This window comes from Carlito syrichta, unplaced genomic scaffold, assembly GCF_000164805.1.
Source record: "Carlito syrichta isolate Samal-C Ts95f unplaced genomic scaffold, Tarsius_syrichta-2.0.1 Scaffold305058, whole genome shotgun sequence".
Taxonomy (NCBI): Eukaryota; Metazoa; Chordata; class Mammalia; order Primates; family Tarsiidae; genus Carlito; species Carlito syrichta.
Genome location: NW_007249154.1, coordinates 1,145,956 through 1,162,454, shown reverse-complemented (window position 1 = coordinate 1,162,454; position 16,499 = coordinate 1,145,956). Strand labels below are relative to the sequence as shown.

Below are 16,499 nucleotides of genomic sequence, written 5' to 3'. Positions count from 1 at the left end.
AGACTGTGCTGTTGACCTCCAGCCAGGAGGTAACTCTTGTGGGATAAGGTCAGCTGTGATAATGGACTGAGGGCTTTCTTTTTGGTGTATGTTGCTCCAAGGAAGTACCCAGACAACCTAGGTGGAGAGCAAGGCTCTGGTAATTACCCAAGTTCTTTGTGTATTTTGAGTATTTATAAGTAGTGTGGGGTTAGAGGGAAGGAGCTTGAACACCCCATAAGAATGCACTCTTCACTACCCCAGTGGATATTAGGAGGGAGTGCCAGGCCATTGAACTTACACTGTTGTGCAGGGCAGGCAAAGAATAGTTTACAAGGGGAATGAGGGTGCTACGCCATGGAGTTCCACCTGACTTTCCACTTTGGCCTCAGGCACTTTGCTTTGTGAAAGTCAAAATGCAGCTGGCCTCAGGGCACCCCTGTTCTCAGGCAGTGCGGCCCAGCCAAAAACTGTTTGCAGCTGAGGCGTTTGCCCTTGAGGCCTGTCCCCTTCCAGGTGAGCTAGAAGGCAGCTGTGCTGCCTGCAAGGGTTGACTTCTTGGGAAATGGTGTCTGGCCGTACACAACGCTTTCTTTTTTCCTGCACCACTCAACATGGGCTATGGCAGGGTATAGCTGTGGGTAAGGCAGTTTCGTATGAGAAACTGGAGTCTTGCAAGGCTCAGAGGATTCCTCCCGCCAAGTCCACAGCAGGACTACAGTATTCATTCACCTTCTTCACTGTATCCAGTGACTGCTGATGTACTGAGTTGGTGCAGGCAAGAGTCTGGTCTGTTACAACCCAGGTTGATGGATTTTTCTCTTCTTTGCACTCTGTGGTTATTATAACTACTTTGAAGAGACATGACGCTTGCTACTGGTCTTTCTGGGTGGTGAGGAAACTCCACTGTTTAATTCCATAGACACAACTCACTCTAGATAGTTCACACCATTCATCTTAATCCCTTCTCTCCAATACCACATTTAATTCAATTATGGCTTCAAAATAATGATCGAATGCAGCTATTAAATATCTATTTATGTATATTTTAACTTTCACATATCATTTCCATTCATTTCTTAGAACATTTTTGGGAGGATTTTCTCTTTGAAATAGCTATGAAAAAATAATATGGTTCTTTTTTCAAGTTATGTATGACAAATCATCTTAATCATGCTGGCATATAAACTTTAAAAGCTTTGATGAATAAACTCATTGTAAAATCTAAATTCTCAAACTATAGTCTTCATTTAAAAAGTGATTCACATAAGCAAGTATTGAGCATAACCTGAATGCATATAGACAATTCTTTGAATGTGTTGCATATTACTTTTTTATATGGTATTCTAATATAAAAATCCTATCTTCATATTCTAGTTAGCATTGCTACAATTATAAAAACTACCCAAGGACATACTGAACAACAGATTATAAACATGATTAGAAACATTATAATTATTAAACTATAAAATGAAAAGCAAATATCTGTACATAGTATGGCATAAGCCTTTTTAAACATATGAATAGCTTATTCAAAAGGGGTAGACAATATCTACTTCTTTACAATTTTTTTTTTTTGAGTTGGAGTCTCACTCTGTCACCCAGACTGGAGTGCAGTGGCCGCTCCTGGTCACGGCAGCCTTGACCTACTGGGCTCTGGCGATCCTTCTGCCTTCAGCCTTCCGAGTAGCCGGAATTACAGGCACACGCTACCATGCCCAGCTGATTTTTTAATTTTATTGTAGAGATGAGGTCTCGCCAAGTTGCCCAGGTGGGTCTCAAACCGCTAGCTCAGGCAATTCACTCACCTCAGCTTCCCAAAGTGCGGGATTACAGACTGAGCCACCGAGCCTGGCTTACAATTTTTGATTATATAAGAAATGCCTGGCTGGAAAGGAAATGGTAGAGATGCAAGAAAGTACTTAATCCTCACCCAGGAATTGTTGGTGAACCAGAAACAGGTAGCTAGAATGACCTCAAGAACACAATCCAGTTTTATATGGCAATACTTAAGATCCAGACACCCTGAGTGATATAATCTGCTCTTCCTGCTCTAAGTACTGTAAATAATTACACAGGTGCAATTGCAAGCGTGCTATAAATGAGAATCACTCTAATTCCTATAGGTTGATAATCTTCTGTGGTTTCAGAAGGCTCAACATTCTCGTCTCACATAGATTTTGAGATCTGGTTAAGTATTCACAGCTTTTACTCTGGGGCCAAGACTATCTCCTGACTCCCAGATTCAGATAAGATCAGATACGGAGAACGGCCTTCCCTAGAAAACCATTTGAAAAACTGCAAAATGATTTGTTCAGTGTGTGCATCTTAACAGCTAAAAACATGCAAAATTGTAGTACCAATAACTGCAAAAGGAAAGATAGTTGGTTAAAATTACAATTTTATTTACAATTGATTAAAGTATTTTGGTTTGTTTAAAATATATTTTGAGGGAGGGGTAGTTGACTTTTAAAATGATTTAGCATAGCAAAATGACTTAATAAACTTATAAATTTGGATAAGTTTTATAACTTTTTGGAAAATGTTAAGGAAGAATTAGAGTAGGTATTTATTGGAAATTTGGATTTGTTTGTCACAGTTAAACATAAATGCTCAGAAGAAAGAGTAAAAGAAGAAAAACAAGGAGAAGAAGAAAAAAGTAGTAAACAGATGCACATTATTCATTATAAATATAAAAAACAAACATGGAGAAATGACTAAGTAAATCATATAAGAAAATATTATGAAACCAATAACTACAGACAGTTGTAGCTATCTAGAAATTATTTCTAATTTAATGCTTACTTAGAGAAAAATAAAATAATTGTATGTACTCTGATTTCACTTATATAAATATTTATTAATGTATATGGTTAAGGTCAGGAATAATACTCCTCAAAAAATGTTCTATGTATTTTGGTATTTTGCAGTAGAAGTCTCAGGGGTTCATTAATTGATATTTATTTATGTATGGTATTGACAGTTGTGGAATATTAGTAAAGAAAAATAAAATGTAATTATAATGAGAAATGCAACTCGAATTGATTTTATTGCAAAATGTAAAAGTATACCAGAAACTGTTTAATATGCACAGCATGTTGTAAATGATAGTACATGAAGTAATTTCAAAACATGGGATTACAAGTTGGTATTTGTCCCAATAAGAAGGTGGTATACTTGTGATTCTTTCAACCAGGAGAGTGTCGTAGACATGAAATTAAACGACCTCCAAATTTTACGATCACAAAAGACTATGTGGCTTCAATCTTGTCTATTGGGCACTCACTTTTAGGGCCCTGAGCTACCATGAAAGATACCCCATGCTTGCTTTGCTGCAGAGGACAGGAGATGGTCGACAGTCAAAAAATTCCATTTGAATCCAGCCTTTCAGTTATTCCTACCAAGGCACCAGTCATACAAGTAAAGTCATCTTGAATCCTCTAGATTAATCCATCTACCAGATGAATAATCTCAAGTGACCTTAGTCAATCCCATGAGGATCAAAAAAAGCTCAGTAGAGCCCTGCCCAAACTTCTAATTCACAAAATTGTGACATATAATAACATAGTTGCCTTAAACCCCTAAGTTTTATGGTAGTTTGTAATGAAAAACATATAACTGAAACAGTAAAATCAAAAGAAATGTAAATCATAATGTCTTCTTTGCAATTTGTCCATACAACGAGGCACAACTTAACCAGAAATAGATGTTGAGAATGTTAATGTATATTCTTTTTAAAAACCTATGATAATTATGGTATATACGTTTTTATAGTAATAATTTGATTTAGATAATTTTCTTTAGAAAATATACTAATTCTTCAATTCCTAGTTATATATTTATCAAGTAAAGTTTCAAGTATAACACAGAACTTAAAAAGTAAATATATAAAGGCTTCCAATTTCCTGTCAAGCACATAAAAAGTTTAGAAGTCTTCACTCTATACTAACAGCAAGTAAAACCTAAACAAACTGAAAACAAACTGTTATGAGATCTGTTAGTTAAACGAGGTCACAAAGCAAACTGCTGTCCTAAATTTGGAGACACAGACTGGTGGATACAAAGAATCACAATCTACTGGAGCAGAAATCTGTGAGCAGGAACCTTGGCAGTAACCAATAAAGGGCAGAAAAATCTAAACTATAATTGATGAATTGCTGGAGGTTTATTGTGAGGAAATCTGAAATATCAAAATTTCAGGGGAAACCCAGTAAGTGGGGACCTCACAGTTCTGTGAGTTCAGTGAAAATAAGACAAAAATTCCCTCAAATTTCCAGCAGAAGTTGGGAAAAAGTGATCATTTTTAAATATGATATTTTGAAATATCAGAGTATTCTGTTCATATTAATAAGACTTACCCTTTAACCAGAACCTAACGTATTGGGGTTTTATCAGTGTCCACTTGACCTGGGGAAAGAGAAAAACAACTCTATTCTGCTCTAGGTTTCCATATGAGGGAAAGGAAATACTCAACTTTAGCTTCTTCTAGCCGTCCTGTACCATTTAAGGGCAGAGAGGAGACTGAGAAGTACTTGAAAAATTCATAGTCCAAGGGCACAGGCTTACTGAAAGACTGAGACTTAATCATAGAACTATAAGTTTCTCCTACCCCCACACCTTATCACTACTACCAAAGGACTATTTTACTGCAGTTTCTCTTACTCAGTAAATCATGCCCCACCCCTTGCAATGACAAATTGCAAACTGTGATAGAAAGCAAATACATACTTTGAGAAGACAGAGCAAGCAAACATCGGAATCAGAAAGAAGATATTTCAGAGGTAATTGATGTTGAAAATAACAGTGTGAATGTAAAACAACTGTGATTAATATGTTAAGTGTTCTAATGAAAAAATAGACAATAAACAGGAACAGATGGATAAAGTAAGAAGATAGCTGGAAATTTTAAGAAAGAGTCAAAAAGAAATGCTAAAGGCAAAAATCAATGACAACAATTAAGAATGCTTTTGATGAGTTCCCTAGTAGACTGGGCATGGCTGAGAAGAGAATCCCTGAGCTTACAGATATGTCAACAGTAACTTCCCAAACTGAAAACCAAAGAGAAAAAAGATTGCAAAACAAAACAAAACATCAGAACAGAACATATAAAAACAATAGGAAAACTTCAAAAAGTATAACATGAATGTAGTAGGAATACCAGAAAGAGAATAAAGAGACAAAATAATGGAAGAAAGGTTTGAAGCAATAATAACTAAAATTTGTCTCAAACTAATGTCAGACACTGAATAACAGACCCAGGAATCTCAGAGAACACCAATCAGAATAAATACCAAAAGAACTACGCCTAGACATATCATATTCAAACTGCAAAACATCAAATATAAATTTAAAACTTTGGGAGAAATCAGAAGGAAAAAACACCTTAGAGGAGCAAGGATGTGAATTACATCTCACTTCCCCTCAGAAATTGTGCAAGCAAGAAGAGAGTCCAGTAAAATATTTAAAATATTGAAAGGAATCTTTTTCATAGAGTGATTTGAGTTCCTCCAGGTATATTCCCAGTGGGGGGTTGCAAGGTTGAATTAAAGTTTGATTTTTAGATCTTTTAGGATTCGCCAAACTGTTTTCCACAGAGGTTGTACTAGTTTACACTCCCAACAGTCTAGAAGTGTTCCCTTTTCCCCACATCCTCTCCAGTATCTGCTGTTTTTTAAGTTATAGATGATGGTCATCCTGACTGGAGTTAGGTGGTATCTCAGTGTGGTTTTAATTTGCATTTTGCATATTTATTGCAGCATTATTCACAATAGCAAAAACATGGAAACAACCATGCTGCCCATCAAAAGATGACTGGATAAAAAAGTGTGGTACACATACATGATGAAATATTACACAGCCACAAAGAAGGATAAAATTATGAACTTCACAGCAACTTGGATGGACTTAGAGGCTATAATACTGAGTGATCATCACAGAAACAAAGAACTGAGCACCACATGTTCTCACTCATTAGCAAACGTTGAACAATTATCATAATACTCTTAAGATATGGATTGGCAGTAGTGGGAAACTGCTGGGGAGCAGGGGGGTAGTACACACCTCATCAAGGGTAACTGCATAATAAACATCTGTGTAGCTGGCCCTGAATTGTATCTTGCATCTTTAAAATAAAAAATTAAAAAATTAAATAAGATACTGAAAGAAAAAAAAGCCCACCAATAATTCTGTGTAATTCTGTAATTCTGTGTCTTGCAAAATCACTCTTCCAAAGGGGAAGAGACATACAGTCTCAGACAAAATTTGACGGTAGACCTGTCTTGCAAAAGATGTTAAAATAGGTTTTTTAGAGATAAAATGATATAGATCAGAAACTTGAATCTACACAATAAAAGAAAGAAAACGTTAGAGGTGGAATAAACAAAGGTAAAACTAGAACATAATCTTTCTCTTAATTACAAAATTTAAACACAGTCAAATCTAATTTAACCTTTGACTTTTTTTCAGAAAATAAAGAGGGAAATACAAATTTTAGTAGCGGCGGAATTTTTGCCTGCCTTTCACTAGGTGTCACTTCTGGCGAAAGCATGAGAGTGGAGTTGTTTACCTACTCTTCTCTGTTTCAGTAACTGCATACCTTTGAGAGTGTGAGTATCTGACAGTCTTGATGTGATTCTTATGCTTAACGATTCATCTTTTAAAATCCAACTTTTGCCTTAATTCTGTTTTTAGAACTCAATCTTCAAGCATGATACGACTGGACTATGTAATTTGTAAGATACACCTTTAAGTTGTTCTTTTTATATAATACTACATGATTTCATATTGCATCTAAAAATAGGCTGATGTTTTTAAAAGAATATTTAGGTCAAACTTTATGTGGGCAGAAGTGTTTTCCTGTTCACTTTTCTTTAATTACCAATTAGCATAGTGCTTGACACATAACTACTCGATAAATATTTGCTCATTGAGTAAAATGCCTGTAAGCATGTCCCATTAACTTGGAATAAATATTACATTTTAAAGTGTTTAAGATGTTTATGTCTACTTGCTTTATGAAAACACTGTTAGGTAGGGGTCAAATTGTGTGCCTGATTGGGTAGAAGTTGATCTGGTCAACGATAAAAAATACAGGGAGACTCAGTTTGAGAAAAAAATGAAAATGAATGCTTCCATATTAAATCATGTAAACTGCTTTATTAAAAACCAGAAAAGACAGAAAAAGAGTGGAAGTCAAAAATAGAAATACAAATGCTTAGAAGAATTCATAGAAAACAGTAACAAACATGGTAAATATTAATCATAATATTATCAATAATCCCTATAAACATCAATGGTCTAAACACAGTAATTAAAAGGCAGAGTTTGTCAAACTAGATTAAAAAACAAACAAGACTTTGGCATATGTTATCTACAAGTGTTTATATTTACACTTTAAATATAAAATCTCATCTAGATCAAAAGTGAAGAGATGAGAAAGACATACCATGCTAACATAAATTTTAAAAAGTAAAATAAACTATATTAATTTCAGACAGAACTTTCTTCAGAGCAAGGAATACTATCAACAATAAAGTAAAGCATTACTTAAATACAAAGGGGTAAAATCTTCAAGAAGACATAAAAATCCTTAATGTGAATTACCTAATAACAGAATATGAGGTAAAAACTGACTAAACTGCAAAGGAAAACAAATGAATTCATTATTATGGTTGGAGACTCTAATACCCCTCTATCAGGAGTAGACATATTAAAAGGGATAAAATTAAATACCTATCACATAATTGAATTAATAATTAATAACCTTCTAATACAGAAAGCAGCAGGCCTAGAGGTATTCAATGGTAAATACCTTTTTTTTTTTGAGTTGGAGTCTCACTTTGTCACCCAGGCTGGAGAGCAGTGGCATGCTCCTGACCACCACAGCCTCAACCTGCTGGGTTCAGGCAATCCTTCCGCCTTAGCCTTCCAAGTAGCTGTAACTACAGGAAAGCACCACCATGTCTGGCTAATTTTTTGATTTATTGTAGAGATGAGGTCTTGCCAAGTTGCCTAGGCTGGTCTCCAACCTGTGGGCTCAGGTAATCCTCTCATCTCAGCCTCCCAAAGTGCTGGGATTATAGGTGTGAACCACCGCCCAGATAGTCAATGATCAATCTTACTAAAGATTTAAGGAATAAATGATATCCTTCTCTAGCATTGCTTCCAGAAAATTAAAGCAGAAAAAATATTTTCTCATTTTGTGAGGTCAACATATCTTCAATATCAAAATTAGACAAAGACATTAAAAGAAGGGGAAGCTACAGACCAATATCTCTCATAAACACAGATGCAAAAATCCTCAACAAATCACATCGACTAATATATAAAAGAAATTATGCACCACAGCCAATGAGATTTATTCCAAGTATGTAGGACTGGTTCAACATTTGAAAATTAATCAATGTAATTCATCACATCAACAGGCTCTAAAAGAAAAAGTGCATGATTACATAATATATACATAAAAAGTATTTGATAAAATTCAACACCTATTCATGAAAAGAACTTTAAGCAAAGTAGGATAGAAGAGAAATTTTTTAACTCGATTAAAAAAAAATTTGCCTGAAACAAAACCCCTGCAACTAGTCTTGTATTTAATGGTGAGAAACTAGAAGCGTCTCCACTTAGATCAGGAAAATCATCATGCTGAAAGTCCTAGATAATGCAATAGTACAATAAAATAAAGTAAAAAGTACACAGAGTGATCAAGAAGAAATAAAACTGATTTTGTTCACAGATGACATGAGTATCTATGCAAAAATTCTGTGAACAAAAATATACTGAGACTGCTGGGATCAGTGGCTCAGCCTGTAATACCAGTACTTTGGGAGGCCGAGGCAAGTGGATTTCCTGAGTCTGCAGTTTCAAGACCCACCCGGGCAACTTGACGAGCCCTCGTCTCTACAATAAATCAAAAATTACCCGGGCGTGGTAGTGCATACCTGTAGTTCTGGCTACTTGGAAGGCTGAGGCGGAAGGATCGTCAGAGACCAGCAGATCAAGGCTGTAATGGCCCGGAGTGTGCCACTGCACTCCAGTCTGGGCGACAGAGTGAGACTCTAACTCAAAACAAATGAACAAACAAATATAGATATATACACATATATATATATACATATATATATATACATATATATATACATAGGTATTATATATATATAATACCTATGTATATTAACCTTGTATTTCTCAAGCTATTAGTTTCAGTGTGTATAATATATATATATATATTTATATATGTGTATATATATATATATTATACACACTGAAACTAATAGCTTGAGAAATACAGGTTAATATACAAATGTTAATCACTTTTCTACGGCAGCAAAGAACAAGTGAAATTTTAAATTAAAAGCGCAATGCCATTTACAACAGTGCTCAAATAATAAATTATTTTAGTTATAAATTTAACATTTTAGCTATAAATCTAGCAAAATCTATTTAAGATCTATGTTTTAAAAAAAACTACAGAAACTCTGATAAGTGAAATTTTAGAAGAGCTAAAATAAATGGAGAGATGTTACATCTTCATGGCTAGGAAGACAGTATTATTAAGTTGTTATCTCTTCCCAATTTGATATATAAAGTCAATGAAATCCCATTCAAATTTCAAGGAGTTATTTTATGGTTATAGATAAATTGATTCTAAAGTTTGTATGAAAAAGCAAAGGACTCAAAATAGCTAACACGGTACTGAAAGAGAAAAGCAAAGTAGAAAAATTGATACTCCCCAGTTTCAAGAATTACTATAAAGCTGTGGTAATCAAGACGATATGATATTGGAGAAAGAATTAAAGTTTGAAGATTGGAGAAAGAATTGGAGAAAAACTTGATTGAACAGAATAGAGAGTTCAGAAATAGACCCACATAAATATAGTCAATTGATCTTTGACAGGGGACAAAGACAGTAAAATGGAAAAACGATAATCTTTTTATCAATCAAATAGTTTGGGAAACACTGGATATCCAAGTGTAAAAAAAAAAAAAGAAAAAAAAAATAGACACAATTAAACCATTCACAAAAAATTAACTCTAAACAGATCATGAACCTAAATGCAAAATACAAACCATAAAATCCTAGAAGATAACATAGGAGAAAATCTAGATGGCCCTGGTATGATAATGCCTTTTAAGATGAAACTCCAAGTTCATGACCCATGAAATAAAGCTTGACCTCACTAAAATCAAACACTTCTATGTGAAAGACATTTTCAAACAAATAAAAAGATAGGCTGTAGTGTGAAAGAAAATATTTGCAAAAGACATATGTAATTGAAAAATTGTTATCGAAAGTATACAAACAACTCTTAAAATTTGACAGTTTGAAAATGAGCAAACTTCCTGCCTAGCTCAATCAGTTAAAAAAAAAAGAAAGAAAATTAACAGACTGATTTAAAAGTGGACAAATGATCTAGTCATACACCTCACCAGAGATTACATAGTGAAGGCAAATAATCATATAAAAAGACCCTCCACATCCTGTGTCATTAGCAAAATGCAAAATTAAGACCATGGGATGCTACTACATGTCAATTAGAGTGGTCAAAAATCCAAAACAGAGACAACACCAAAGCTGAGAGGGATGTTGACCAATAGGAACTCTCACTTGCTAATTGCTGGCAGGAATGCCAAATGGTACAGCCACTTTGGAAGAAAATTTGGCAGTTTCTTGCACACCTAAACATACACTTACCATGTAATACAGCAATGGCACTCCTTGCTATTCGCCTAAATGAATGGAATATTTCAATCCATACAAAAAGCAGTACATTGGTGTCAACAGCAGCTTTATTCATAATTTCCAAAACTTGGAAACAACCAAGATAACTTTCAGTGGTTGAAGAGAGAAACTCTGATATATACAATACAAACAGTGGAATATCATCGGTCACTAAAAAGAAAAGAGTTATCAAATCATGTAAAGACTTGGAAAAAAAAACATAAACACATATTACTAAGTGAAAGAATCTAATCTCAAAGGTTACGTACTCTATATTCAACTATATGAAATTCTGAAGAAGGCAAAATTGTGGAGATAGGAAAAAGATCAGTGTTCGGCAGAGGTTAGGTTGGAGAGAGGTATGAACAGGGAGAGCATAGACAATTTTTAGGGCAATGAAACTATTTTCTGTAATACTATGACTATAGATACATATTATACATTTGTGGAAAAAAAGACAGAACGTATGACAGCTAATGTAAAGTATGGACTTTGGGTGATAATCACCTATCAAGAAAAGTCATTGATTGTAACACATATATCATTGTGACATAGATGTGGATAGTGGGAGAGGTACTGAAATTGCAGGGATTGGGAATGTGGCAGAACTCTCCATACTTTCTGTTCAATTTTGGTGTGATCCTAAATCTGCTCCAAAAAATAATGTCTATTAAGTCTCACTTTAAAATAAAATAAAAATTTTAAAAAGGTTTAATAATGGTCGATTCTTATGAAAAACCTAGTCACATAAAAAGTTTTGCCTAGCCGTGCTCAGTGGCTCAGCCTGTAATCTCGAGCTTTAGGAGGCTGAGGTGAGTGGATTGCCTGAGCCCGCGGGTTCGAGACACGCCTGGACATCTTGGTGAGACCTCATCTCTACAATTAAAAAAAAAAATTAGCCAGGTGTACGTGTGCCTGTAGTTCCAGCTACTTGGAAGGCTGAGGCGGAAGGATCGCCGAACCCAGCAGGTAAAGGCTGCGGTGACTGGAGCGGCCACTGCACTCCAGTCTGGGCCACAGAGTGAGACTCCAACTCAAAAAAAAAAAAAGTTTTGCCTAATTTTTCTGCCAGTATACCTCCACAATTCAGTTCAAGACCACAGTAAAACAATATTTTCCTTTCCACTGTATTTAGAATTAGAGTTTGATCTAAATTTTCTACATTTTGTGTGATATTATTGACATTCCAATTTTAAGGAAAATTAATAAAATAGACATGTAAGATCATGTTCAATTTTGTGGTCTACATCACTTATGTTTCTGCATAATAATACAAAGTATTTTCTTTTACTTTTCTTTTTCTTTTTTTTTTTAAGAGATAGGGTCTTGCTCTGCCACCCAGACTGGAGTACTGGGACCTGACCATCGCTCTCCGTAACTTCAAACTCCTGGGCTCAGGCACTTGTGCTGGCCTCCCAAGGCTCTGGGATTACAAGTGTGAGTCAATGCATCTGGCCCAAAAATTAGTTTTGAAAGTTGTCTAATTGGCATTATTTTCATTTTTTAAAATAAAAAATTTAAAAATAAATGTCATTTTCCCCAATAATTGCTCTTAAATATGTAACAACTTAACAACTTTACATTATGAGTCTCTTCACTTTTGTGACAATTATGAATATCATATGTATTAATATGTAATTATTGTATTAATTATGTAAATATTAAATGTATTTTCATTCAGTTGAAATTAATTTTGAAACTATACATTCATTTGTTTTATTATGAAAATAAATTGAAAGTTTTGTTATTTCAAATGTGAAAATTTCAGAAACTGCGTAAATAGAGCTGGTAGAAAAGATGGAAAATCAGATTAACAGTCCACAAATCTTTGCTCTTGTATTGACTGTATTAAAAAAGTATGCTAAAGAATTTGGAAATGTACTCGTTAACTTAAGTCTGATTTCCCAAGATTTTTATTAATGGTTATTTAGTGTTTTTCTGGCATAAAATTGCATTTCTTAAGTGAACATCTTTTACAAGATGCATAATGCTCAAAATAGCATATCAGATCACTTTTTTTCTTGAGCAGTTTATCCCACATGAGCAGTCTGTTCATAACACAGTTTTCGTGTTGGCAGTCATGGAAGTTGCACTAAGAATTTTTAGGCAAACTCTCCAACTGCTAAAACCCTGCAAGTATCTAAAAAGTATAATAAAACTGGCACTAAAGCATAAAGCAAAAAAGTAAACATAACTATTGTCTTTGAATTTGGCAGACTTTCAATTTGGAAGTGTTATGACACTTCCAAGTTCACTGTGAGTGTTATTGAATGGCAGTGAATGCGAAATGATCTTGGAAAACAATGACACCATAATGCTCAAGATAATCCCAATCTAAACCATATATGACTAGTAAAGCTAGAACTGTTACAATAAAAAGATAAAAATTAGTCTTATTAGTGTATTCGAATATATAAATCCAGAGGTTCTTGGCTAGTAGAAGTTCTTAATTAAGAATTTACTTAATATTATCCATGTTTTTCTATGTCTCTCTCTCTCTCTCTCTTTCTCTCTCTCTCTCTCTCTATATATATATATATATATATTTTTTTTTTTTTTTTTTTGAGTTGGAGTCTCACTCTGTCACCCAGACTGGAGTGCAGTGGCCGCCCCCGGCCACCGCAGCCTCGACCTGCTGGGCTCCGGCGATCCTTCCGCCTCAGCCTTCCAAGGAGCTGGAACTACAAGCGCACGCTACCATGCCCGGTTAATTTTTTTGATTTATTGTAGAGATGAGGTCTCGCCTGACCAGGCGGGTCTTGAACCCGCGGGCTCAGGCAATCCATTCACCTCAGCCTCCCAAAGGTGCGGGATTACAGGGTGAGCCACCGAGCCCGGTTTATGTCTATATTTTTAGATCTATTTTTCCTCATTTGCTGATAACCAGTTTTCACTTTTAAGTATATCTTGCATTTTTATCAGTGAATAAGATATAGAGTCAAACACTAGAATCCTACCGATTATTATTATTATTTATTTATTTATTTTTAGAGACTGTGTCTCTATGTTTCCTAGGCTAGTCTCAGACTCTTAGGCTTAGGTGATCCTCCCACCTTGGCCTCCCCAAGTACTGGGAATATAGGCTTGAGCCACAGTCCTGGTCTAATTGTTAACACATAGTTAAGATCTTCTGTAGCTCCAAAGTAATGATTCCAAGCTCTTAAGAACTTTTATAAGAATGAAAGGCATATGTATATCTATATATAATTTTCTTTGTGCTTGAGGCTATATCTTTCATAGCAATATTCTGATCCAATGAGTGGTCAATTTATTTTCTTTCCCCTCCCGATTTATCAGTTATTTAATAAAGTTTTTTAAAAAATTTAGAACACTTATTTGTGAGGACAAACACCATTTGTCAGGGCAAACACAGTTTTCAGGTAGCCCTGGAGCTGAGGAATAACTTTGATTTTTGGTAAGATTTGTGAGTCCACAACTTTCTGATTAATCTTGTGCTGCTCTGTATTCTCATATTTCTCCTTTTCTGTGTTGAAGATCTCAACTTCCTGGTGCCTGGGCTTCTGCAGTTGCTGCTTCTTCAAGTAAGCATCAGTAAGATGTTTTGGGATTTTCACATTGCTGATATCAATTTTTGTTGAGGTGGTGACAACAAATTTCTGGTGTATTATTCTTAGAAAAACTTGATTGAGGATCAGAGATCCAGTCACGAGTCACAAGCCACTGCCCAGTTGCTTCAGGAAAACTAATCCCTTGTCTCTTTTATGACGATAATCAAGATGGTGCAGGGAGTGATGCTAGCTCACAGTTTTCTCACATGCTGGCAGAAGGGCTTTTTGCCACAGCTTAGCAGTTTTTGAGGCACATCTTCAGCAGGACAATATCCAGGCATTTTGCAAAGTTTAACCACCGGTTACCACCATTCTTGTTACCACCAACTGGTTGTGTAATGGCTTCAAGAACTGTGTTCTCTCTCTCTTTTTTTGTTTTTAAATTTTGGATTTGGCTGCTGAGTACTTCCTCTTGTCCAGGGCCTCTCTGGAATACATAGCAGATCGGGAATATCTTCCAGGCCTGATGAGGACAGGATTTCTGCTTCAGTGGGAGTTCCCCTTCTTAGATTCACTTTTGTTTTTTCCCTTGCCACCAGCATTCAGCCTTCTTGTCTTCCGGTTTCTTCTTAGTATCTGACTTCTCAACTTTTTCATCTGCCATCTTGCAAGATGGGAAAGAGAAATTTTTGTTCTTAGAATACATAATACTGAAAGAATTTCCATTGGAACTTAGTTCCTCAAAAAAGATTTCCAATCTGTGAAGTAAAAATATATGTGTAGTAGGAGTCATGAACAGAAAGGGAAGTAATCTGAGAATAGAGAAAGGATCCCCAGAGTAGGAATTGGATATCAAATTGGAGAACCAATTCATTAAAATAATCACTGCAGCAATTCAATCTCGGAATTGACTTTGTTGAAAATATTTGTACAAATAAATGAAAAATATTTTTCCTTTATTAGCTAGATACTTGCCTTAGTTTATTGGATATGTAGATATAATCATCTTTGCAAGTGAATTTAGTACATAAGACTAAAAAAGGAGCACTTGTTTATAAATCACCTTCCAGTGATATTACTTGATATTTAGTTGTGATTCATTTGTCTGATTTGGACTTTGGGCTTGAGAATGTGCAATCATGAAATCTTTGAGTTACACAGTGTGCTATTAAGTCAAGGTTGTACTTATGACACTAAATATCTGTGATAGCTATATCCCATACATGTATGATTATATAAATAATTATGTATTTCTATTATATTTATATAATTTTATAAATATTACTTTACATAACCATATTTATGTGGTTATTTGGATAATAACTCTGTGGGCAGTGTTCCAAACACTAAGATAACATGCCTACATGAAAAGCAAAGTAAAAGAGGATTGAAGTCAGGTTCTGAATAGTGTGCAGTAAAGGGAAAGTTTATAGGGTAGAAGTGATCTACAAATACATGCCTGGATTTGTGAAATTCAACTTTCTAACATTTTTATTCATAACTCTCATTAAGCAGCAGTTAGATTCCACTGCTAAAATCCTGCAACATAATTAATCTTTCAGCCTCATCCAAGTATTGTGCATAATTCTACTTCTTTGAGTTATGGAAAGAGGAATATGAAAAAGAGTAGAATATGCACAAAATCAGCTGCCTATTAATCAGATTTTCAAAATCATTGTGTGACACAAACTTTTCTATTTTTGTGTATCAAAAATAAGTCATGGTTGTGCTATAATTCTGAGATTCCTCATCCCTGTGGTACTATATCTGCCTTAATATAGTCTTTCTAGCAATTGCTTCAACAATCTTTTAATTTTGCTGTCTTCAAGCAAGAATAGATAAAAGCCAACAAGCCTATCAGCTTGAAACCCAATGGATAAATAAATAGTTTTATAATGTAATATGAATTTAAAAACTCAAAACTGTTTTAAAGTTCATGGAAAATGAAACTTTACATATACAACCCATTTTGAAAAAAATTCACTGAAGCAAATTATTGTTAAAATAATACCACATATTTATGGTATTATTCAAAATTTCAAAGTGCTTTCCCATACATCTTTTAGTTCTGATATTTTTAGCTTTTTTACATCATGACATGAATTTATTAGGTATTTATCATTAATATTTTTTATTTTTTCCTGTGTTAGCAAGTGTTTAGTCAGTGGAATATATCCCTTTTTACCTTTCTTAATATTTGTTGCCTTGAAGTCTAATTTGTTTGAATTTGGTGCAACGAAGCTTCTTACTTTTGTTGGTGTGTTCCATGCACTCACATAGTTTGATTT

At 34.7% G+C, this 16,499-nt stretch overlaps 1 pseudogene; it reads right to left on the bottom strand.

The window, feature by feature from the left end:
- Positions 1-14,025: 14,025 nt before the first annotated feature.
- LOC103263396 lies at positions 14,026-14,875 on the bottom strand (annotated as a pseudogene).
- Positions 14,876-16,499: the final 1,624 nt, after the last annotated feature.